This window comes from Moschus berezovskii, chromosome 24 (genome assembly GCF_049115385.1).
Source record: "Moschus berezovskii isolate FMDL1 chromosome 24, NW_MosBer_1.0, whole genome shotgun sequence".
NCBI lineage: Eukaryota > Metazoa > Chordata > Mammalia > Artiodactyla > Moschidae > Moschus > Moschus berezovskii.
This window is the reverse complement of record NC_142483.1, coordinates 48,949,674-48,975,715: the sequence shown is the minus strand read 5'-3', so window position 1 is coordinate 48,975,715 and position 26,042 is coordinate 48,949,674. Positions and strand designations below refer to the sequence as shown.

At 43.3% G+C, this 26,042-nt stretch overlaps 1 long non-coding RNA gene across 2 annotated transcripts in view; it reads left to right on the top strand.

The window, feature by feature from the left end:
- Positions 1–26,042, top strand: part of LOC129548132 (uncharacterized) — a 111,465-nt gene that overhangs the window by 45,161 nt on the left and 40,262 nt on the right. Inside the window, exon 7 of one of the 2 annotated variants that reach the window (XR_016036234.1) lies at positions 12,243–23,045. The exons of the other annotated variant lie outside the window; for it this stretch is intronic. This is a non-coding gene — a long non-coding RNA (uncharacterized LOC129548132). The remainder of the gene's footprint in view (positions 1–12,242; positions 23,046–26,042) is intronic. 2 annotated transcript variants of the gene reach the window in all.

The window sequence follows — 26,042 nt, the reverse complement described above, 5'->3', positions numbered from 1 at the left end:
TGAACCTCTGTCCTAGAGCCTTCTCTGCTTATTCGCTTATTTTGCTGGAGTACATTCTAAGTATAAGGAAGGGTGTATTTATTCTACCCTCGTGCTACACTGGTAGTTGGGCTGGGCCAGGAATCCTGGAACTTTGAAAGTTCAGTTTTAGTCTTCTAGCCCTTGGGGTCGCTGATGGCTTTCTGATTCTGTTTCCTTTGCAGGTGACAACTTTGACTGCTGTTACCGTTTATTTTTTCCCATCAAAACTTCTTCATTCAGGGTTCTGAAACGTGACCACGAGAAGTGCCTGGTTGTGGACCTTTTTCATTTAGTCAAGTTAGCTCTGGAGGATGCTTTCCATTGGAAGAGGGGGGTCTTCAGTCACCTCCATTAATTAACTCAGCCCCTCATTTAAAGTATGAACAGACAGCAGTTTGCAGATGTTTCTGCAAAATCAACAGCAAAATTAAGGACCAAGATGAACAAACAGAGGGAGAAAATCCAGATATAATTCAGGGAACTGAAAGTGCTGACTGGTCTCCTCTCAGTCCATGAGCATACTGAAACCCCAAGTGAGTGCTGGTCAGAGATCATCCTTCTTTTCTCTCTCCTACTCATGCCCTTCCTCCCCGGATGATGATTATTTTTGTCTCTACCTCTCTTTTTGGACCTTGAGTTGGCCTCCCCCACCTTCCCCCTCGGCCGATTACCCTCCCCCACCTTCCCCCTCGGCCGATTACCTTGGCTTACCCGAGAATTAGAAGATTTAGATGAGAATTCTCATAAATTCCTACCACCCGAACTACCCAGTTACCTGAACCATTGGCTACACATTGTCTGCCTTCCTATTGTATGTAGAGTAACTGTCCCTACTCTCAGCTGAGCCCAGCTGCTTCCCCTCCCTGTGTAGTAACCTTCTTGAAAATCTTGTCTGCACTTGTTGCCCTCATTTCTTTATCTCCCATCCTCTATCACAGTTTTGCCCCCATCATTTTACCAAAACCAATCTTGTCTTCAGGACCCAGTCCTTGAGCTTCTCTTTTTAATCTACACTGTTCATGTATTTCTTTTATTTTTTTAGAGGCCATCTGTAGACATACAATATCTACATCCCTGACTTCTCTCCTCTGATCTCTAGATGCGTGTATTTAAATACCCATCTAACATCTCCTTTTGGATGTCAGATAGACACCTCATGCTTAGCAAGTCCAAAACTGAGCTCCTGATTCCCATCCCCCCTCCAAATGGCTCCTCCCATAGTCCCCCTCCTTCCCCAGTAAATGATAATTCAGATCCTGTAGTATTCCACAGAAACAAGAATCCTCTTTTCCTCACATGATAGATCTCATACGTTCTGTATTATATACCCATTACCTATCCAGAATATGATGTCTGATAATCACCTCCTCCTGGCTCTTGCTTTGTTTATTTCACATCTGGGCTTTCTGGAATAACCTCCTAACTAGAATATCTGGTTTCCTTGGTACTTTTCCAGTTTTTGGTTTTCGGTTTTTGCATTGACAGTCCTGTCTCAGAAAATTCCCCAGCCCTGGGGTAAGCCAGGGTAGTTTTTCACCCTGCTTCTACCTAGGCTATTTCTTCCATGGCCTCCCTACAGTGTATTCCCGGTGGATCTAGGGTGATCCTTTTGAAAGGCAAAGTTTATCATGCAACGTCTCTGCTCAGAACCCTTCACTGGCTCCTCATACTACTCAGAAAAGCTATTGCTTTCAGTGGCCTATTGTTTGCAGGGTTCACAGGCTTTTGTGAACAGAGACGGAGAGTTGATTTTGAGCAGGCTGATGTTGAAGTGCCCATGAAATGCTCAATTAGCAATGTCCAGCACTGAAGGAAGGATTGAGAGCGTATTTTGTTGGTAAAACAAGAACAGATGGTTATAGAAAAAGTTGCAGAAAAGAATTCTAGGAAATTACAAATATTAGTTAAATTGAAAAAATGTCTATAATAGGACTGAGAGATAAAATTGCAGAATCTCTCTCTGGGGATACTCATGATAAATAAAATTTGTTTTATATTATTTAAAATATAAAAAATATATAAATATATATTTGCAACAGATGTTCCAAACTCCCCAGATCTTCTTTGTGTATCTTTCCAAACCAAGGACAGTCCTTTGCATAAGCATGCAGCCCTCCAGATAGGAAATCAGAAATCAGCATTGCTGTGACACTGATACCTGACCCAAATGTTTCAGTCAAATTTCACCAATTAGCCAACAAAGTCTCTTTTCTGTTTGGCCCGGGATCACACTTTGCACTTAATAATTGTGTCTCTTTAGTCTCCTTCAACGTGGAACAGATGATTAGTCTTTCCCTGTGTTCACAGCGTTACAGTTTGAAGGAGTACAGGCTTTTCATTCTGTAGGCTAGAGCTCAGCCTGGTTTCATCAATGTTTCCTCAGGATGGGACTCCGACATGTGTTCTTGGGAGAAATATATGGAGGTGATGCTGTCCTCTCCTCACTGCATCGCATCAGGAGGCTTAGGATGTTGGCTGATGATACTATTGGTAATATTAATCTCCATCTCTCGGTCAGTTTGGTGTGTTCAGTTCAGTTCAGTTCAGTCGCTTGGTCGTGTCTGACTCTTTGCGACCCCATAAATCACAGCACGCCAGGCCTCCCTGTCCATCACCAACTCCCAGAGTTCACGCAAACTCATATCCACAGAGTCGGTGATGCCATCCAGCCATCTCATTCTCTGTTGTCCCCTTCTCCTCCCACCCACAATCCTTCCCAGCATCAGAGTCTTTCCCAGTGAGACAATTCATTGCATGAGGTGGCCAAAGTATTGGAGTTTCAGCTTTAGCATCAGTCCTTCCAATGAACACCCAGGATCGATCTCCTTTAGAATGGACTGGTTGGATCTCCTTGCAGTCCAAGGGACTCTCAAGAGTCTTCTCCAGCACCACAATTCAAAAGCATCAATTCTTCAGCGATCAACCTTCTTCACAGTCCAACTTTCACATCCATACATGACCACGGGAAAAACCATAGCCTTGACTAGACGGACCTTTGTTGGCAAAGTAATGTCTCTGCTTTTTAATATACTATCTAGGTTGGTCATAACTTTCCTTCTAAGGAGTAAGCGTCTTTTAGTTTCATGGCTGCAATCAGCATCCACAGTGATTTTGGACATGGAACAACAGACTGGTTCCAAATAGTACATCAAGGTGTGTTCAGGTTTCTCCATGTTAAGCCATTATTTTCCTCTTCATAATTAATAAGTATTTCATAGAAAGATGCTCTCAAACTATGACAGTATCCTGCATTTCATTAAACCCCATTCATTTGATTTGGTGTGTGTGTGTTGCTCAGTCGTGTTTGACTCTTTGAGACCCCATGGACTGTAGCCCACCAGGCTTCTCTGTCCATGAAATTCTCCAGACAAGAATACTGGAGTGGGTTACCATGCCCATCTCCAGAGGATCTTCCTAACCCAGGGATCAAACATGGGTCTCCCACATTGCAGGCAGATTCTTTACTGTCAAATGGGGAAGCCCATTTGACTTAGTGAACATTGATGATTCTTGCCTAAATTAACCACAATTATAATGGTTACCAAATGGCTATTTTCTGTTACCATCACTCCTGCTGTGTTTATTAGTTGGCATTCTATATAAGGAAGAAATGTCTTTTTTTCCTTCATTTGTTTATACCAGTGTAGCCCCATGGATTCCTGTTTTATTCAGTGGATTTAATCCATTATTATCATTATTTAATTTTGTATAAAATTGCTCTGGCTTTGGCTAGCAGGAGAGCCTCATCAGAGTTGACTCCTGTTGTGGGGAAGGGATAACTTGGGAATTTGGAATTAACAGATACACACAACTACATATAAAATAGAGAAACAACAAAAGCCTACCTTACAGCACAGGGAACTGTATTCAATATCTTGTAATAATCTATAATGGAAAAAATCTGAAAAAAATATAACTGAATCACTTTGCTGTATCACTGAATCCTTGTAAATCAATTGTGCTTCTAAAAAATGTTAAAGAAAAAAAAAGCCAAAATTAGCCCCTTTGAGCTTTAGCTATGTCCTTGTAATTTTTGGAGCAATTCTTTACTTTCTGGCACAAGAAAATGTTCCCGGCTCATCTTGTAATTTTCCTGCCTCAGCCTCGGAACTAGCTGTTTCTTTAAGGAGTTCTGGAGAGGAGAGTGATATTTGAAAACTAAAATCTGGATATTTCATTGCTTATTGCTTCTGGGCTGTCATCAATTGTAAGCCTTCTCGTGTACAGAGGTGGAACATATATCCATGTAAACGTGTGTGTGTGTGTATGTATGTATATGTGTACCCTGACTACTACTATAACCATTTCTGTATCTGTTTATATTTTAAAGATTCATGAATTTGCACTGGTACCTCCATTCCATCAGTATCTCAAGGTTATTTTTAGCCTTTCCCCTTTCCTTATATGTAACTTCCTTCTCTGTGAACAGGAAAACCTTCTTTCATTATTTTTGGTATCCTTATTTGTGTGCTCCATCTCTCATTCGATAAGTAATTTCTCTCCTGTGTTGATCACATTCTTGGCTCCCACACTCCTTTGCTGCTACCTTTGTGGTCACTGCCACCCCCAGGAGAAACGGAGGAAAGGGATGGGGAGGAAAGGAGAGGGAAGGGAAAAGAAGAGAAAACTGACTTATTCAGGATGGAAGGAAGGAATATCCTTTTTTTTTTAAGTTCTCTCTTTTTTTAAAAAAATTACTTATTTATTTTTGCTCTGCTGGGTTTTTGTTGCCGTGTGGGCTTTTCTCTAGTTGCGGAGAGCAGGGGCTACTCTCTGGTTGCGGTGCATGGGCTTCTCATTGCAATGGCTTCTCATTGTGGAGCACAGGCTCTGGGGTATGCAGGCTTCAGGAGTTACAGCACACGGGCTCAGTAGTTGAGTCTCCTGGGCTCTAAAGCACAGACTCAGTAGTTATGGCACACGGGCTCAGGAGTTGGGTCTCCTGGGCTCTAGAGCGCGGGCTCAGGAGTTGCGCACGTGGGCTCAGGGTGCTTAGTGTGCTCAGCTGCTCCATGGCGTGTGGGATCTTCTTGGACCTGCAACTGAACACACATCTCCTGCACTGGCAAGCAGATTCTCTACTACTGAGCCACCAGAGAAGTCCTTAATGTTCTCTTTTAAACATCATTTTTAAAAAGACTTCTGAAAATTTTTCTTTACAGTATGAGGCAGAATCTTTCTCAGTCTTCTCCTAAGCAGAGCAGTTAATTATATTTATTGAAGAATCACCTGCCCTTTCCTCAGCTAGAGTCACAGTTCCTTTGACAGTGGTTTGTGTAAGGGCACACTCAAGAATACAAGGATAGTTCACACTTCATGTTGGCAGCAGTATGGGAAAATAAAGAATGAGACATTCTCCTTCTCTCAAGAGCTGAATCATTTCTCATCTCTCATGAGCCACAGGACTTACTTGTCCTGCTGCTGCTCTCTGCCGCCTCCTTCTTTTCAGCTGCTTCTCGAATGTGGGCCCTGCGTGTGGGCCCCATGGCCACCAGCCTGTTTGTCTGACTTGACCACTGGGCTCCATACTTTTATTAGCTATAGAGTGTCTATGATGCCCAGGTTTTGAGAAGAATAATTGGCTTGTCTCCATCCAGACTATAGCTGGCTCATCTTGGGTCTGGGGTCTGCCTCTGATCCAGTTACCTTTGGTCAGGATGGGAAGCAAAGTTGCAGTATGGGAAACAAAGTTGCAGTAGTTCCTGGGGAGGTGTCTACAGGGCTATATGTAAGATGAAACAGTTTCTTTAAGAGAATTGGGTCATATGGTGAACATCCCACTTATATTCTGTAGTCATACATGAAGTTCTCATGTGCTGTGCTTAGTCGCTCAGTCATGTCCGACTCTTTGTGACCCGCCAGGCTCCTCTGTCCATGGGATTTTTCAGGTAAGAATACTGGAGTGGTTTGCCATGCCTCCTCCAGAGGATCTTCCCAACCCAGGGATTGAACCGAGGTCTCCTGCATTGCAGGTGGATTTTTTACAGTCTGAGCAACCAGAGAAATCCGAAGATCTCATAGGGCATATATTTTTTTTAATTGGTTTATAGATTTTAAGAAATGAGGACTTTGGAAAAGGCTGTGTGAATCGGAAAATTAAGGATCAGTTTGGGTTCACAGGTCATTATAGGGAAACACTATTCTAAATCCAGCACTTCAGCTTCTCAGATGAATAAACTAAGGCCCAGAGAGGCCAGGGGATTGTCTTTGTGGACATGGCCTGTCAGTGGCCAAGCTGAGTAGAACCAGAGCTGGCACTAGGGAGAGGTAAGGGAAGGGCCTTGGGTGCACAATTTAAGGGGACTTCCTAGGTGGCTCAGTAGGTAGAGAATCCACCTGCAATACAGAAGACACAGGAGACGTGGGTTCGATCCCTGGGATGGGAAGATCCCCTGGAGGAGGGTACAGCAACCCACTCCAGTATTCTTGCCTGAAAAATCCCATGGGCAGAGGAGCCTGGCGGGCTACAGTCCATAGTGTTGCAAAGAGGTAGACATGACTGAAAGAACTGAAGTGACTTTGTGACTCACTCCCACATCAGGTAAGTGCCCGAGGTACTTCCCTTGTTTCCCCCAGGGCTCAGCCCCATTTTAGAACACAGCACTAAGTTCCTGCTCACCAGCAGAGAGAGAGATCCTATTTGGCCTGGGGGGATTGGAAAGGGGGACTTCTGGGAAGTTTTCCTGTATTGCTACCTTCAGGGAGAAGTTAGTTCCTGCGGAAGGCTGGTGAAGCAAATTTCCCCAAGGTGAAGGGTCTGGTAGCTTGGGATGGTCACTCACTGGAGAAGCCTAAATTATCCTGTATACTCAGAGCACTGATGGCCTCCAGGTCTGGCACAACGTTCCTTGCCTGGGTTATCTTTAGCTGGTTGCAGAGGGTTGCAGCATTTCTAAGACCCAGTGATGGATACTTCTCTTTTTTCTCCTCATAAAAATAATCCTTCCGTCCAACCAGTCTTGCATGGTCTGCTCTTGCAGAAATGGGACATGTAGGATTGGGGTTTTTTTAGTCTCCTGTCTGGTGCCTGCTTCCTTCATGTAGATTTTTTTTTTTAATCACAAGATTTTTTAAAAGTTGGCATACTGGCTCTGTGGTTGGTTGAGGCAAAAAAAATCACCACGATGGTCAGTAAGACAAAGAAAAATTAAGGCGAGAAAGACTAAAGAGAAACACCCTGAAGTACTTTGTGACTTTTTTTGCTCCCACCTAGTCCAAGGCACAATCCTTTCGTATCTGACTCTTCTCCACTCTTGACACTCATCTGACTTGTTCTCAGTAAGGCAGTCAGAGCAGTTTGTTCAGACATAAGTCAGGTAAGAAGTGAAGGATAAGGCATTGAGACTGGAAAAGAAAAACTGTCTGTACTTCTGAATGCAATGATCTTGTATATAGGAACTTCTAAGAAATCTTAAAAAACTATTAGAACTAATTAATGATTTCAGTGAGGTTACAGGATATGAAATCAATATATAAAAATCAATTTGCCTTTCTATGTACTTGCAATGAACAATCCAAAAATGAAATTAAGAAAATAATTTCATTTATAATGGCATCAACATGGATAAATGCTTAGGAATAGATTTAACAAAGCAAGTGCAAAACTTATATTCTGAAAACTACCAAACATTGTTGAAAGGAATTAGAGAAGATCTTCAAACATGGAAAACACCCTCTGTGTAGATCAGAAGACTGAATATTGTTAGGGTAGCAGTGCTCCCCAAATTGACCTGTGGACTTAATGCAGTCCCTGTTAGACTGCATCCCATCTGGCTTCTTTGTACAAATTCACAAACTGACTGAAATTAATTTGGAAACGCAAGAAACCCAGAATAGCCAAAACAGCCTTGGAAAAGAAGAAAAAGTTGGAAGACTCATACTGTCCAATTTCAAAACTTACAAGGGAACCGTAACCAAGACTGTGTAGTACTGGCACAGAGACGGACAGCCAGATCCGGAGCAGTCAGGAGTTCATCAGCAAATCCGGGCTTCTCTCGTTAATTGACTTTTGACAAGGATGCTGAGGCCACTCAGTGGGGAAAGAATAGTCTTTTCAACAAATGGTATTCAGACAACCAGATAGCCACATGTAAAAGATGTAGCTGGATCTCCTACCTCACATCACGTACAAAAATTAAATAAAAATAGGGACTTGCCTGGCGATCCAGTGGTTAAGAACCTGCCTTGCAATGCAGGGGATGCGTGTTTGATCCCTGGTTGGGTGATTAAGATCCCACCTGTCCCGGAGCATAGCAACTAAGCCTGTGCAGTGCAACTCAAGAGTCCTGGCTGGGCGCCACAATGAAAGATCCCATGTGCTGCAGCTAAGACCCCACACATCCAAATAAATACATATTTTTAAAAAGTAAATTAAAATGGCTCAAAGACCTAAACATAGAAGCCACAATTACAAACTCTTAAAACATAGGTGTATATTTCCATTACCTTAGATTTGACGATGGATTCTTTGCTATGACACCAAAAACACAAGCATCAAAAGAAAAAGATCAATTGGACTTCATGAAAATTAATTCTTGTGCTTCAAAAGACACTATCGAAGAAGCAAAACAACCCACAGAATGGGAGAAAATTTGCAAATCTAGGATGTGTAAGGCAATGGCAAGCCACTCCAGTACTCTTGCCTGGAAAATCCCATGGATGGAGGAGCCTGGTAGGCTGCAGTCCATGGGGTCGCTGAGGGTTGGACACGACTGAGCGACTTCACTTTCACTTTTCACTTTTCACACATTGGAGAAGGAAATGGCAACCCACTCCAGTGTTCTTGCCTGGAGAATCCCAGGGACGGGGGAGCCTGATGGGCTTCCGTCTAAGGGGTCACACAGAGTCGGACACGACTGAAGTGACTCAGCAGCAGCAGCAGCAGCAGGATGTGTAAAGAATGGTTACAACCAATAATAAAAAGACAACCTGGGGACCTCCATGGCAATCCAGTGGTTAAGACTGCACTTTCACTGCTGGGGGTGTGGGTTCCATCTCTGATTTGGGAACTAAGACTCCATATGCTGTGCGGTGTGGCCAAGAAAAAGGACAGTGTAATAAAAATAGGCAAAGTATCTGAATAGATATTTCTCCAAAGGAGATATGTAAATGGCCATGAGCACATCAAAAGATGATCAACATCATTAGTCATCAGGGAAATGCAAATGAAAACCATAGTGAGATAACAACTGCACACCCACTGTGATGACTAGAATCAAGACAATAAGTGTTACCAAGAATGTGAAGTAAGAATCCTCATTGGGTTCCACATTGCCACTGGGTATGTAAAATGATGTAGCCATTTGGAAAAACAGTCTGGCAGTTCCATAGAAAGTGAAACGTAAAGTTACCATTTGACCCAGCAATGCCATTCCCAGGTATATACCCAGGAGTATCCAAGAGAAAGGAAACGATATGTCGAAATAGAAATTTGTATATGAATGTTCATAGCAGCATTATTCATAATAGTCAGTGGAAACAACCCCAAAGTCCATTAACTGATGAATAGATAAACAAGATGTAGTCAGTCCATAGAATGGAAAAATATTTGGCCATATCAGGAATGAAGTACTGATACTGCTTCATTCTTGGAAGAAAGGCTATGACAAACCTAGATAGTGTATTAAAAAGCAGAGACATCACTTTGCCAGCACAGATCCGTCTAGTCAAAGCTATGGTTTTTCCAGTGGTCATGTGTGGATGTGAGAGTTGGACTGTGAAGAAAGCTGAGCGCAGAAGAATTGATGCTTTTGAACTGTGGTGTTGGAGAAGACTCTTGCGAGTCCCTTGGACTGCAAGGAGATCCAACCAGTCCATCATAAAGGAGATCAGTCCTGGGTGTTCATTGGAAGAACTGATGTTGAAGCTGAAACTCCAATACTTTGTCCACCTCATGCGAAGAACTGACTCATTTGAAAAGACCCTGATGCTGGGGAAGATTGAAGGCAGGAGGAGAAGGGGACAGCAGAGGATGAGATGGTTGGATGGCATCACCGACTCAATGGACATGTGTTTGAGCAGGCTCCAGGAGATGGAGAAGGACAGGGAGGCCTGGCGTGCTGCAGGCATGAGACTGTAGAGACCTAACAACAACTGATACTGCATGCTGCAACACAGATCAATCTTGAAAACATGATATTACATGAAAGAAGACAGTTGAAAAAGATCACAGGTCTCATTTATATGGCATTTCCAGCGTAGGCAAATAAACTCCAATACTTTGGCCACCTGATGCAAAGAGCCGAATCATTGGAAAAGACACTGATGCTGGGAAAAAGTGAAGGCAAAGAAGGAGGTGGGGTGACAAACGATGAGACGGTTAGGTAGCATCACCATGGACATGAATTTGAGCAAACTCCAGGAGACAGAGGCAGACAGAGGGACCTGGCAGTGCTGCAGTCCATGGGGTGCAAAGAATCACTCACAACTTAGCGACTGAACAGCAACAGGCAACTCTACAGAGACAGAAAGTGGATTAGTGGTTATTTAGGCCTAGGGTGGAGGTTGATGAGAAGATTGGAGAGTGATGTCTAAAGGGGAATGGGTTTCTCTTTGAAGTGATGAAAGTGTTCTAAAATTGCCGGTGTTAATGGTTGCACAACTCAGTGAATATGCTATAAAACAATGAATTTTATGATACACGAAATGCATCTAATTAAAGTTATCTGGTTTCGTGTTAATATCTAAATCATCATCATGTCCTGCCTCTGCTGAGCACCTGCAAGGACTCCTGTTTTACTCAGAAGAGAAAGAGAGGAGTCTAGGATGGTCTGGACTTGGGAACTGGGCAAGTAGAAGGATCGAGATGCTACAAGCCAAAAAGGGGAATATTGAGAAGGAGCAGGTTTTGAGTAGAAGTCAGGAAGTTCGTTTTATTTACAATACTTCAAGAAATTTATTAACACACAAGCAGAGGGAGATGTTGGGGAAACAATAGGACATACAAATCTGCAGTTTGGGAGGGATATCAAGGCTGGGAATATAAATTTCAGAGTCATCAGCACATGGAGCATGTTTACATCCATGGAGCTGAATAAGCACCTACATATAGACAGACCATAGAATGATCAGGACAGAGCTTTGGGATGCCAAAACATTAGGAAATTGTGGAGACAGAAAAGGAAACGGAGAAAGAACATCCAGTGAGATAAGAGAAAAACCAAGAAAATGAGCAGTTCTGGAAGCAAGCCGAAGGAGTGAGTCTAGGAACAGAAAGATCAGTTGTGTCGAATGCGGACGATAGGTTAAGATGAGAACTGAGGCTTGACCGTTGGGGTTAACAGTGTTGTCAGTAACCTTGGCCACAGCTATTTTGGTGAAATCATGTGGGCAGAAGTTTGATTGGTGTACATTTCAGAGAAAATGGAAAGAGAGCAATTAGAGAAGAAAACTTTTTTAAAAAGAGTTTTTCTGTGAAGGAGAACAGAGAAATGGAATTGTGTACAGAAGGGGAAGTGGTATCAAGAGGCGCTTTTAATTTTTTTTATTTTTGGCTTCATCGTGCAGCTTACATGATCTTAGTTCCTTGACCGGGATTTGAACCCAGGCCTCTGGCAGTGAAAGCACAGAGTCCTAACCACTGAAACACCAGGGAATTCCCAAGAGTTGTTTTTTTAAATTAAGGCTTCACAACTTATTTTTCTACCAGTTTTTGGAGTTAATAGTAGATTCATGTGCAGTTGTAAGAAACAGTACAGAGAGATCCTGTGTACCTTCTACCTGGTTTCCACAAATGGCAGCATCTTACAAACCATGGTTCAAACTAGAAGAGTGATGTTGACAGACAGGATGCAAAGCATTTTCATCACCACAGGGATCCCTGATGTTGTCTTTAAGGGCCACACCCTCTCCTTAACCACAGCAACCACTAACCTGTTATCCATTTCTGTAATTAAAAATTTTTTTTTAATTGAAATATAGTTGATTTACAATGTTGTGTTGGTTTCGGTTATATAGCAAAGTGATTCAGTTGTTCATGGCTATATATAAACATATTCCTTTTTTGCATTCTCTTCCATTATAGCTTATTATAAGACACTGAGTATAGTTTCTTGTGCTGTACAGTAGGTTTTTGTTGGTTGTCTATTTTATGTATAGTAGTGTGTATATTTTAATCCCAGACTCCTAATTTATCCCCCTCTCATTTCTATAATTTTGTTGTTTCCAGAACAGTATTATATGATAGAACCATAGACTTTTGGTACTGTTTTGTTTCTCACTAGGCATAATTCTCTGGGGATTCTTCCAGGTTGCTGCATGTATCAACGCTTCTTTTCTTTCTACTACTGAGTAAGTAGTCCATGGTATTGAAGTGCCACAGTTGGTTTAAGCATTCATCTGTTGAAAAACACCTGGATTGTTTCCAGTTTGGGAGCTACCACAAATACAACTGCTTTGAACATTTGTATACAGATATTCTGTAACATAAATTTTCATTTCTCTGGGATAAATTCCCAGGAGTACAATTGCTGGGCCATATGGTAGTTGCCTATTTAGTTTTTAAAGAAATTGCAGACTGCTTTCCAGAATGTCTGTACCACCAGAAATATATGGGTGATCTAATTTACCCATATCTTTGCAAGCATTTGGGGGATGTTTCTTATTTTAGCCATTCTGGTGGATGTATAATAATACCTCATTGTGGTTTTAATTCAAATTTTCCTACTGGATAACAATGTGAAACATTTTTTTCTTGTGCTTGTTTGCTTTCTATGTATCTTTAGTGAAATGTCTTCTCATATATTCTGCCCATTTTCTAATTGAATTGTTTCCTTTTTTGCTGTTAAGTATTTTAGAGCTTAAAAAATTATATTATTGTTAGTCCTTTGTTGAATATGCTGTGTGCAAATATTTTCTCCCTCTGTGTAGCTTGTCTTCTTATCTTCACAAAGACTTTATATATATATATATATTTTAATGGAAGGATATTTGCTTTACCGTATTGTGTTGATTTCTGCCATACATCAACATGAATTGTCTGTAGGTATGCATATGTCCCCTCCCTCTTGAACCTCCCTCCCACCTCCCACTCCATCCCACCCATCTAGGTTGTCACAGAGCCCTGGTTTGAGTTCCCTGAGTCATACAGCAAATTCCCACCTAACAGAGTCTTTTACAGAGCAAAACTTTTATATATGATGATGTTCAGTGTGTAGGGTTGATTTTTCATTCTACGGATTGTACATTTGGTATCAAATCTGAGAACTCTTTGCTTAACCCTAGATCCTAAAAATACTATCCTAGGCAGAAAGTGAAGAGGAACTCAAAAGCCTCTTGATGAAAGTGAAAGAGGAGAGTGAAAAGGTTGGCTTGAAGCTCAACATTCAGAAAACAAAGATCATGGCATCTGGTCCCATCACTTCATGGGAAATAGATGGAAAAACAGTGGAAACTGTGTCAGACTTTATTTTTTGGGGCTCCAAAATCACTGCAGATGCTGATTGCAGCCATGAAATTAAAAGACGCTTACTCCTTGGAAGGAAAGTTATGACCAACCTAGATAGTAGATTAAAAAGCAGAGACATTACTTTGCCAACAAAGGTCCGTCTAGTCAAGGCTATGGTTTTTCCCGTGGTCATGTATGGATGTGAGAGTTGGACTGTGAAGAAAACTGATCGCCGAAGAATTGATGCTTTTGAACTGTGGTGCTGGAGAAGACTCTTGAGAGTCCCTTGGACTGCAAGGAGATCCAACCAGTCCATTCTAAAGGAGATCGATCCTGGGTGTTCATTGGAAGGACTGATGCTAAAGCTGAAACTGCAATACTTTGGCCACCTCATGCGACGAGTTGACTCACTGGAAAACAGTCTGATGCTGGGAAGGATTAGGGGCAGGAGGAGAAGGGGACGACCGAGAATGAGATGGCTGGATGGCATCACCAACTCGATGGACATGAGTTTGAGTGAACTCCGGGAGTTGGTGATGGACGGGGAGGCCTGGCGTGCTGTGATTCATGGGGTCGCAAAGAGTCGGACATGACTGAGCAACTGAACTGAACTGAACTGAGGCTTTTTTCCTAAAAATCTTATGGTTTCATGCTTTACATTTAAATTTGTGATATGTTTTGAGCTAATTTTTGCATTAGATGTAAGACTTAGGTTATATTTGAAGTGAATTTCTTATAGATGAAATATGGCTTGCTGCTGCTACTGCTAAGTCGTTTCAGTCATGTCCAACTCTGTGTGACCCCATAGACGGCAGCCCACCAGGCTCCCCTGTCCCTGGGATTCTCCAGGGAAGAACACTGAAGTGGGTTGCCATTTCCTTCTCCAATGCATGCAAGTGAAAAAAGTAAAAGTGAAGTCGCTTAGTCATGTCTGACTGTTTGCGACCCCATGGACTGCAGCCTACCAGGCTCCTCCGCCCATGGGATTCCAGACAAGAGTACTGGAGTGGGTTGCCATTGCCGTCTCTGGAAATATAATTTAGTCATGTTTTAAAATCCCCTCTGCCAGTCATCTTTTAATTTGCACTTTTAGTCCATTTTCATTTAATGTAATTATTGATATGTCAGGACTTAGGTCTGCTATTGTGTCTTTTGTTTTCTTTCTCTTTCTCTCTTTTTTCTGGTTTCTGTTTACTGTCTTCCTGTGGAAATTGGCTACTTAACACTTTTTAGAAATCAATTTTGATTTATTTATAATGTTTTGAGTTTATCTTTTAGCAAAGCCTTGTTGCCTTGTATACCTAATTTTTCACAGTCAACTGATGTTGACATTCACCAGTTTGAGTGAAATATAGAAACTTTGTCTCCCTTTACATCCTTCTGTCCTCCCCCCATTATATATTTTCTATATCCATTTAGAGCCACATGAGACAGTGTTATAATTTTTGTTTCAGTTATCACACCTAATTTAGAAAACTCAAAGAGGATAAGAAAAATTTATTATATTTACCCCTATTTTTGCTCGCTGTGGTGTTGGAGTTTTTTGTTTTGTTGCTTCTTTTCCATTTAGAGAACTTCCTTTAGTCATTCTTTAGGTTGGGTGTGCAAGCAACATGGTCTTAGGTTGTCTTCAGTTGACAATGTCTTGATTTCCTATTCATTTCTGAAGGATGTTTTCATTGGGTGTAGGATTCTGGGTTGAGTTCTTTTCTTTCAGCTCTTTCCTTCTGGCCTTTGGTGTCTAGTGGAGAAAATCAGAAACCCACTGTCATTTGAGTTGTTTTTCTCATCTGTAAGTTGTCATTTCTCTTTTTGCTGCTTTTGAGATTGTTTTTTTCTTTGCTTGTAGTTTTCAGAAGTTTGACTATTATGTGTTGATGTGAATTTCTTTGGTTCTCCCATTTGGAGTTTACTCGGCTTCTTGATCTGTACGTTTGTATCTTTTGCCAAACTTGGGAAGCTTTCAGCCATTCAAGTACTTTTCAGACTTGATCTCTTTTTCCTTTCCTTCTGAGGAAGAAGACCTGAATGTTAGATCTCTTATTATAGTCTTGAATGTCCCTAGGGCTCTATTTTTTTGTTTTTAAGTTTCTGTGTTGTTTACTCTTCAAATTCACTGATTCTTTCTATTGTCCCTTCCATTCTTCAGTTTAGCTCATCTGCTGAGTTTGGTTTTGGCTATTGTATTTTTTAGTCCTAAAATTTCCATTTGTTTCTTCTTTATAATTGTAATGTATTTGCTGAGACTTCATATTTCCTTGCTGAGGGCTTCTCTTTTTTCATTTGTTTCAAGCTTATTTGAAATTGTTTGTTCCAGCATTTTTATGATGGTTGCTTTAAATCATTGTCAGACAAAGATGTCTAACATCTTTGACATCTTGGTGTTAAATTTTTTAATTCTGTTTGAGGTTTTCCTGGTTCTTGATATGGTAAATGACTTAAAAAAATTTATTTGGCTACACTGGGTCTTAGTTGTGGCATGTGGGATCTAGTTTCCTGACCATGGATCCAACCTGGGTCCCCTGCATTTGGAGCGTGGAGTCTTAGCTGCTGGACCACCAGGGAAGTCCCCTGATGAATTATTTTTAATTGAAACCTGGACGTTTCGGATACTGTAAGGCTCTGGATCTTATTCACACCTTCTATTTTGGCTGACTTGCTTTGATGTCATTCAAGCAGGAGGAGTGATGTTGCCTCCTTACTGCTGGTGAAGGAAGTCGTCCAGGTTCCCCACTTTTTGACACCTAAGGAAGGAAACTCCCTGTTACTGATGGGTGTATGTGAAGTTTTTGGCTCCCACCCAGCCTCTGCTGATACCTCCTTGTCCAGAAGGAGGGAAGAGGTAGGAGAGCCTTGTTACTGCACCCCATGTGACCACCGCTGACACAGCAGAGAGCGAGTGGCCTCGTTATCACTGGATAGTGGCAAAAGTCCTGACCGTCTGGCAGGCCTCCATGGACATCACCCCAGTGGGGTGGGGGCAGCGGGCCTTGCTACCTCCTGGTGGGAGTAAAAGGCCAGGCTCCCATGTGGTCTCTACCAACACCATGGTGCATGGGGATTGGAGGGTAGGACTTATTTCAGCCTTAGAAAGGTCAAACTCTAGAGTCTCCAGTGTACCCATATTCCCTCCTTACGTGGGTCATGACTCTGTTCCTAGAAATTACAAGCCTTCAGACTCCTCATCCACCTTTGGAAATTGTTGAGTCTTTGACTAGTCTCCGTTCTCCCCTCTCCCTCCCTAGACCATTGGAAAGTGGATACAGGGAGAGGCTTTCCATGTTGAGGAAAGGGAGGAAGGCTTTCCTTTTCTTTCTTTTTTTTTTTTGGCCAGACCATGCAACTTGCAGGATCCTAGTTCCTGAACCAGGGATCAAACCTGCACCATTGCATTGGAAGTGCAGAGTCTTAACTGCTGGACTGCCGGGAAGTCCTGGTTTTCCTTTTCTGCAGTTCTACCTTTTTTCTTTAAAAGGTGGGCATCTTTCACTACTTGGATTGATCTTCTGTTATGACACCTGAAAAAGATTCAAACATGCTTGATAATCTCCCTGGCTAGTATAATCTTTTGACTTTACGCTAAGAGATTTTATGCTGCGTCTCCTGCAGCCACTTTGGTTTACCCAACAAATCCCTTCTGTTAATGTCCCTCAGTGTTGCCTGGCAGAAACCCCTTCCCCACTCTGGATTCACTCATCCACACCAATGGGAGGGAGACTAAGGGCCTTCCAGATGTAAGTTCATTGTTCATGTTAGTTTCCCTGATTAGATGGTGAGCTCAGTGAAGCCAGGGTCTTTCACTAGCCCTGCCTCCAGTCTTCAGTCAAACGGTGTGGGATCCTTGGAAATGATTTTGTAATCTACATGCCTATTCCTCCCCATCCAGGGTAATCTCAGATTGAGGAGGCAGGGAGGATTTGGAGAAGGAGCAGAGCATGCTCTGAGATGAGGGGGCTCTGAGGGGTGGCAGCTGGACACCTGCATTCTCAGAGTTTCCTTCTCTCTCCTGGCAGGAGATGTGACTCATATCAGGCAAGTAAGTGATGGGCATGTGAGGACCACAGAACTTGTGCTGGGGAAAAATGAACCAAAAAAGAAAAAATTGGGGAAAACTGTTAACCTTAGGAGGTACTGAGAGAGAACTCAGTGATACTGCAGGGCAGTGTCCTCCACCTTGAAGAGTCTGGGTTTACATTTCCCTGTAGAGGGGCCGAGGGAGGGAGTGGTTCTGTTTCCTGCCCGGGACTGTGTACACAGCCCGGAGAGACTCCAGCAACAAGTGGTTGTCTTCAGCTGAGAAGTGAGAAGAACATGCCCCATGCTGGGAACTCTCCAGGGCGGTGCTCGCTCTTCCCCTCCTGGGTTGGTGCAGCTGACCCGGTGAATCATCCTTGTTCTAGATGCAGAGGCTCTTAGCTGAAAGGACTCCAGTTCAAGTGATGGTTACAGATGTACCTTCCTGGGGGAGGTTCCACAACCTAGGAGAAAAAGCATCAGTAGTGACTGATCAATTAGAGAAACAACATTTAAGGCTGTTCTTGTTAGACATTGCAAGGGAGTAGACAACACTTAAGCAATGTCTTCCATGGAAAGCCTGGTGGAAATGTTGGGAAACCAGGTCCCCATTTTCTTTGCTTCTGCATCTTCCAGGCAAGATCCTCCTCTAACCTTGCACTAAGAAATAGGCAAATATAGTAATTCTTGCCTCCTTCATTTACAAGTGGATAGATGGTATATGTGTCAAGCTAGTCATGCAAAAGCACACTTTATTTTCTCTTTTAACACCAGGCAGGAATGATTAGCTGAAGATGACTTTTATCTGGCTCTCACAGTGTTTTTTTTTTAATATTTATTTATTTAGTTATATATATATATATTTTTTGGCTGTGCTGGGTCTTCATTATTTTTCTCTAGTTGCGGCGAGCCAATTTAAATCAGGCTATTTCATTTAAAATCCCTATTTTCAGATATTAAAAGTCCTAAGCTACCCAAAGTCACTGTGTCTTAGAGATGCATTGTAGCTATTGTCTTATGATGGAATATGCTTGCTCCAGTTTGCTGAAGACCTCCATTGCCCTACCAGCTTCCTTACTCCCGTAAGTCACTTACCTGGCCTTTGTCAGTATTTGGGTCTGTGACTCCTGCTTTAGTGGTTAATAGGTCAGATAAGGAAACTCTGGGCAGGAAGAAGTCTAAATCCCTGGGCTTTGGGGACCACCTGAGGCATATCAAGGCCCCCAGGGTAAAAGACAAAGAGTACTCCTTATCTAACCGGAAAACTGAAATTAAGTAACTAATCTGCTCAGTTCAGTTCAGTTCAGTTCAGTTGCTCAGTTGTGTCCGACTCTCTGCGACCCCATGAATCACAGCACGCCAGGCCTCCCTGTCCATTACCAACTCCCTGAGTTCACTCAGACTCAAGTCCACAGAGTCAGTGATGCCATCCAGCCATCTCATTCTCTGTCGTCCCCTTCTCCTCCCGCCCCCAACCCTTCCCAGCATTAGAATCTTTTCCAGTGAGTCAACTCGTCGCATGAGGTGGCCAAAGTTTTGCAGTCTCAGCTTTAGCATCAGTCCTTCCAATGAACACCCAGGATCGATCTCCCTTAGAATGGACTGGTTGGATCTCCTTGCGGTACAAGGGACTCTCAAGAGTCTTCTCCAACACCACAGTTCAAAAGCATCAATTCTTCGGCGATCAGCTTTCTTCACAGTCCAACTCTCACATCCATACATGACCACGGGAAAAACCAGATGTGAGATAATTATTAAAAGAGCCCAAGACACAGGTAATAAAGGGATGGACACCAGACATCCAAACTTCTTTACTGGAACCAAAGCAAGAACACAGGGGACTTTGTCCTCCCTTTGCCTTCCTATCCATGCACCTGTCACAGGAGACTATAGTGAGCTGTTAATGGGTTTGCCTCTCACTAAGCCTCATGTTTTTCTTCTGTAAAATGAGGCCAGTAAGCCCTCCTGCCACACCCCGGCACCCAGTCTCCTGCAAAGGAGTCCTATGTAAGAAAGGGTTTTACCACCTGTAAAGTGCTCTGTTGTTAATTACCAGATAATGGTTAGGGTACTCTTCAAAGCATACCCTAAGACTGCTGTTGAGTTTGTTGGGAGAAACTGAATTCACTTCAAATCAACCAACCTGTATTAGAATGTCTACATTGCACTGGATCCTGTAATGGTTAATTTTCTATGTCAACTTGGCCAGGCTGTGGTATCCAGTTGTTTGGTCAAACACCAGTTTAAATGTTGTTATAGAGGTATTTTTTTAAGTTGATATCCTTGTTGTTTAGTCGCTAAGTCCTGTCCGATTCTTTGTGACTCCATGGACTGTAGCCTGCCAGGCTCCTCTGTCCATGGGATTTCCCAGACAAGTGGGTTCCCGGGCCCTTTTCCAGGGGATCTTCCCAACTCAGGGATTGAACCTGTGTCTCTTGCATTGGCAGGTGGATTCTGTACTGCTGAGCCACCAGGGAAGCCTCTTTTAAGTTGTTATTAGCATTTAAATCAGTGGGTTTTGAGTAAAACAGATTACTCTCCATAATGTGAGTGGGTCTCATCCAGTCATTTGAAGGCGTTTAAGAAGAACACTGACTTCTGCTGAAGAAGAGGGAATTTTGTCTGTAGACTGAATTGTAGATTTCAGACTGGCCAGTTCATATAATCACAAGAACCAATGTCTTAAATCTCATATATGTGTGTATATATATTAAAATGGCTGTCTGAGGAGGCTTTACAAATAGCCGTGAAAAGAAGAGAAGCGAAAAGCAAAGGAGAAAAGGAAAGATATAAGCATCTGAATTCAGAGTTCCAAAGAATAGCAAGGAGAGATAAGAAAGCCTTCCTCAGCGATCAATGCAAAGAAATAGAGGAAAACAACAGAATAGGAAAAACAAGAGATCTCTTCAAGAAAATTAGAGATACCAAGGGAACATTTCATGCAAAGATGGGCTCGATAAAGGACAGAAATGGTGTGGACCTAACAGAAGCAGAATATATTAAAAAGAGGTGGCAAGAATACACAGAAGAACTGTACAAAAAAGATCTTCATGACCAAGATAATCATGATGGCGTGATCACTCACCTAGAGCCAGACATTTTGGAATGTGAAGTCAAGTGGGCCTTAGAAAGCATCACTGCAAACAAAGCTAGTGGAGGTGTTGGAATTCCAATTGAGCTATTTCAAATCCTGAAAGATGATGCTGTGAAAGTGCTGCACTCATTATGCCAGCAAATTTGGAAAACTCATCAGTGGTCACAGGACTAGAAAAGGTCAGTCTTCATTCCAATCTCAAAGAAAGACAGTGCCAAAGAATGCTCAAACTACTGCACAATTGCACTCATCTCACACGCTAGTAAAGTCATGCTCAAAAATCTCCAAGCCAGGCTTCAGCAATATGTGAACCGTGAACTTCCAGATGTTCAAGCAGGTTTTAGAAAAGGCAGAGGCACCAGAGATCAAATTGCCAACATCCGCTGAATCATGGAGAAAGCAAGAGAGTTCCATAAAAACATCTATTTCTGCTTCATTGACTGTGCCAAAGCCTTTGACTGTGTGGATCACAATAAACTGTGGAACATTCTGAAAGAGATGGGAATACCAGACCACCTGACCTGCCTCTTGAGAAACCTGTATGCAGGTCAGGAAGCAACAGTTAGAACTGGACCTGGAACAACAGACTGGTTCCAAATAGGAAAAGGAGTTCGTCAAGGTTGTATATTGTCACCCTGCTTATTTAACTTCTGTGCAGAGTACATCATGAGGAACGCTGGGCTGGAAGAAGCACAAGCTGGAATCAAGATTGCCGGGAGAAATATCAATAACCTCAGATATGCAGATGACACCACCCTTATGGCAGAAAGTGAAGAGGAACTCAAAAGCTTCTTGATGAAAGTGAAAGAGGAGAGTGAAAAGGTTGGCTTGAAGCTCAACATTCAGAAAACAAAGATCATGGCATCTGGTCCCATCACTTCATGGGAAATAGATGGGGAAACAGTGGAAACAGTGGCTGACTTTAATTTTTTGAGCTCCAAAATCACTTCAGATGCTGATTGCAGCCATGAAATTAAAAGACGCTTACTCCTTGGAAGGAAAGTTATGACCAACCTACATAGTATATTAAAAAGCAGAGACAGTACTTTGCCAACCAAGGTCCGTCTAGTCAAGGCTATGGTTTTTCCCGTGATCATGTATGGATGTGAGAGTTGGACTGTGAAGAAAGCTGATTGCCAAAGAATTGATGCTTTTGAACTGTGGTGCTGGAGAAGACTCTTGAGAGTCCCTTGTACCACAAGGAGATCCAACCAGTCCATTCTAAAGGAGATAGATCCTGGGTGTTCATTGGAAGGACTGATGCTAAAGCTGAAACTCCAGTACTTTGGCCACCTCATGTGAAGAGTTGACTCACTGGAAAAGACCCTGATGCTGGGACGGATTGGGGGCAGGAGGAGAAGGGGACGACAGAGAGTGAGATGGCTGGATGGCATCACCGACTCTCTGGACATGAGTTTGAGTGAACTCCGGGAGTTGGTGATGGACAGGGAGGCCTGGCGTGCTGTGACTCATGGGGTCGCAAAGAGTCGGTCACGACTGAGCGACTGTACTGAACTGAATATGATATGTATGTATATCTCCTGTTTGGTTCTCTCCAGAGAACTCTAAGATGAAAGCCAGAGTGTGCTTTCATATAACATAATTTTCTTATTTAATGTTCACAACATTCTCTCAGAAGTAGGTATTGTTGGCTTCATTGTGCATTTTCTTTTGAGAGTGTTGAAAGGACAGAGAGAGAGTAAGAAATCTGCCCAGGTCATAGGAAAAACAAATGTCTGAAGGCAGGCATGTCTGGATTCAGAACCACCACATGGAATCAGAGCTGAGACAAGTCCAAAGTGTGGGGAGAATTGGGCTCTTCACCCTCCAGATCCTTCTGTCCTGTCATTCTCTGTCATGCTGTCCTTCTTGGTTCCTCTCCAAATAACTGTTGTCTGGAGACCACTGGGGAGCCACACTGAGCTGGACAATGACAGTGTCCAAATCAGGCAGAGACCCTCTACAGGGTGTGTGTGTGCAGCCTGGACATAGGCCTTTGAGGCAGAGGTGGTGGGAACGTCCTCCTTTCAGGGTGAGATTAAATCTCATTTTCTTCATTGTCTTTTTTTTTTTTTTTCAATTTTGGCTATGCCGCATGGTATCTGGGGTCTTAGTTCTCTGACCAGAGATTAACCGCCAGGGAAGTCCCCACTGCCCAATTCTTAAAGTTGCAAATGATGAAAACTCAAATCAAACTGCAGTAAATATGAAAGGGAATTTACTGCCTTATGTAATGAAAAGGCCGGGAGTTTGGGTGTGATGGGATCTGGGTTCCTGAGCTATGTCATCAGGAGTGTTTGTGTTTCATCATCAGTGGGTTCTGCTTTTCTTTATGTTGGCTTTATCATCCAGCAGATTCTTCCTAACAGTAACAAGACAGCGATGAACATATCCACATTTCCAACCCGCCAACTGAAGCTCTGAGAGAGAGGGGACAGCTGCTTCCAGCAGTGACCACAGGGTCCTGAGATTGACTTTTACTGGGCCGTCTTGGAACAGATGTTTGCTCATGACCAATCTTTGGGGCCAGAGGTATGGAATATGATGTGTTCCCCACAGCCTAGAGTATATCAAAGTCCTTTCTGACATAAAATAATTCACAAAGGTAGTAGTTAATAGGTTTACCTAACTGAAAATTACGAGTTTGGATGCCAACATTCATGATAAATGAAAGTGAAAACAGAAAATGGGACAAAAGTATCTGCCAATTCATGGTTCATAGTATAGTCTTAAAATATAAAGAGCACTCACATTGATAGGAAAAACACTGGCCCATTGACTTAGAAAAATGGACATTTGGCAGTCCCACTTAGGCACCCCAAAGGCACCTCTCTCAACCTCTCTTTGTCTCCATAGAGATCAAACAGGTGCGGCAGGTGATTAAAATGGGTGAATCCCGGTAAAGGTTCTATGATGGTTATGGTAGTACTCATTTAACTTCTTAGCTTTGAAAGTTTTCAAAATAAAGAGTTGGGGGAAACAAGTGAAAGAAACTTTCTTAATTTTAGTTCTTAATCTAGTTAAATATTCTGGCTTTTTCCAAATCTGAAGATGAAAAAATTTGAAGTGCATTTCCCCAGAGTTCCTCTGACATTTTCTTCCTATTTCTGTAGATAGAACAACAATTCTTGTCTGAGACAGGGACAGCTGGGAGTTTTCAACCTGGGTAAAGCCCAAACAACACTAACCAGCAGGTTGAAAGAGAAGGCTGTCATAGCTTTAAAACATCCAGTTACTTGCTAATAACTCAAGAGAGAAAAGTACCCTCTTTTTACTTTAAAGGATGGAAGTTCTCAAATTAAAAGCAACCTCCTGGAAAGAGGGTGGCTGAGTAGTAACATGGTTCTGTGTTCATTTCCCAGCCTGGCCATTTTCTGCTCTTGTGTGGGTGCTAAGTTGTTCAGTCGTGTCTCTGCAACCCTATGGACTATAGCCCGCCAGGCTCCTCTGTCCATGGGATTTTCCAGGCAAGAATACTGGAGTGGGTTGCCGTTCCCTTCTTCAGGGAATTTTCCCGACCCAGGGATCAAACTCGAGTCTCTTATGTCTCCTTCATTGGCAGGTGGGTTCTTTATGACTAGCGTCACCTGGGAAGCCCTTCTGCTCGTGGGATGCAGCCAATAATGATCACCACCACCTCCACCACAATGAATATTCATGGGCCCCAGTTACGTGACGGGTCCAGATCTAAGAACTTTACAGCTATGAATGCATATTAGTTTCTTTAATTTAATGCATTCATGTCATTCAGTTAATTATGAGGTGAACTATTATTGTCACACTCACTTTATAGGGGAATAAATTGAATCTAAAAGTGTTGAGAGCTTGCCCCAGATCTAACAGCTGGTAGGTGAAAGAGGTGATATTTGCACTGGGCTATGACCCTCTGGAGCTCCCCCTTGTCACTATTACATAGTATGGTCTTTCAGACATGGCCTTTGCAAAAGAGTTATGGCAAAAGGCAGCTGGCCGGGGGTTTAGCTTTGAGGAGGGACTGGTCCGTGTGCATGTGAACCTTTAATACCCTCAGCAGAGCAAACAGGAGGTTAACCATGGGGTTACCCTTATGACCGGGCCGTTCTAGGGGTGGCGTCTACAGGGGAACCAACCTCAGTCCACAAAATGGAAGCTCCTTTATAAAGAATATGGTGAGATTCCATCTAGGTAAGTTCTAGGTGGCAGGCGGATCAGCCTGCAAGTTCCGGGAGGCCAACCATCCCATTGTGGGTATGTGTCTGAACGTCCTCCTCCTTGTGAAAACCTGAGGGCCTGTGCACCTCTCAGCCAGACTCTCTCACCTTTCTCCACGGGTAGCAGAAGAGGCACCCATAGTGAATTTCACATCAGCTCAGCTAGGAAGACTCCCCGGGGCAGGAACCAGTCACAGATCCTCTCAGGGAAGGAGGGAAGCGAGCTTGGGAAAGATCATGCACTTGACTTTGTCAGCCTGAAGTTGTGTCTCAAACCCTGTAAGGCCTTTTGCAGGTAACAGCCAGCACAGTGGTGTGACTGTGACTCAGACGGACACTGTGAGTGATCTCTCAGACTTTAAGGGCTGCTTTGTGGTGAGTGCCGGTCAGGCCAGTGGTGTGGAGGGCTGCAGACAGCCTTGCCACCCTCCCCTGGCTCAGTGCCTCGGTGCAGCAGACACACACGCGATGGCAGTTCCTCTCCTTCAGTCTACTTGTACTATGATGCTGGCAGTCCCCTTGATGGGAGCATGCCACTCTTTGGGGTGTGAATGTTTCCCAGACTGCTCTACCTCGGCCGGTTCCTGAAATGAGAAGCACAGAGAGGAAGTCAGCCCATCCTGCAGAGCGAAAGCCTCGTGGCACCTCTCTTCTCCCTTCAAGCAGAGAGGGGCCCCTGCTGGAGTAGCCTCTCTTAGCCTCTCCTCCCAGGGCCTTGGGCTGCTTTCAGGATAAGTCATGGCATCTTTTGTTCAGTTTTAGAAAGACGCTATTTGGATTTTGCTCATAGCTGTGAAAATAAATACAGAATTTATAATTCTGGGGATTGAGGAAGGGTTTTGCAACTCACACCCCAAAGGAGAAGTATTAGTTTCCTCAGCTTCCCCCTGACAGTGGAGATTGATGTCCCTCCACCGCACTGATGACTAACAGGCAGTGGGAACTAAAATAGATCTCCATCATGCCGGGAGGGGAGTGAGGGCGCCCAGCTCCCCCTGCTTCTTGGCTGGCAGGTGTAGGCAGGATGCTGACTGGCAAAGTCTCCCTGTGACACAAGCCAGGCACAAGTCCTGTGGGTGGGGACAGTATATGGCCACTATTTGGGGGGCAGCCTCCTGCGTGGACCACATTGCACCAGAGGTCCAGCCTGGGGAGGAGGGGGCATGGAGCAGCTGGTCCAAGGCTCTCCTCCTCACATTAGGACCCTCCAAGCCCTTCCTGCCGTGCCTCTCCCCCTTACCTCTGCAGCTTTTCTGGCTGGGCTTGTGGCTGGAGGGCAGAACTGGAAAGAGAAAAGGGAAAGGAAGAGTAGGGAAAAAGAATAAAACCGGGAGGGCCG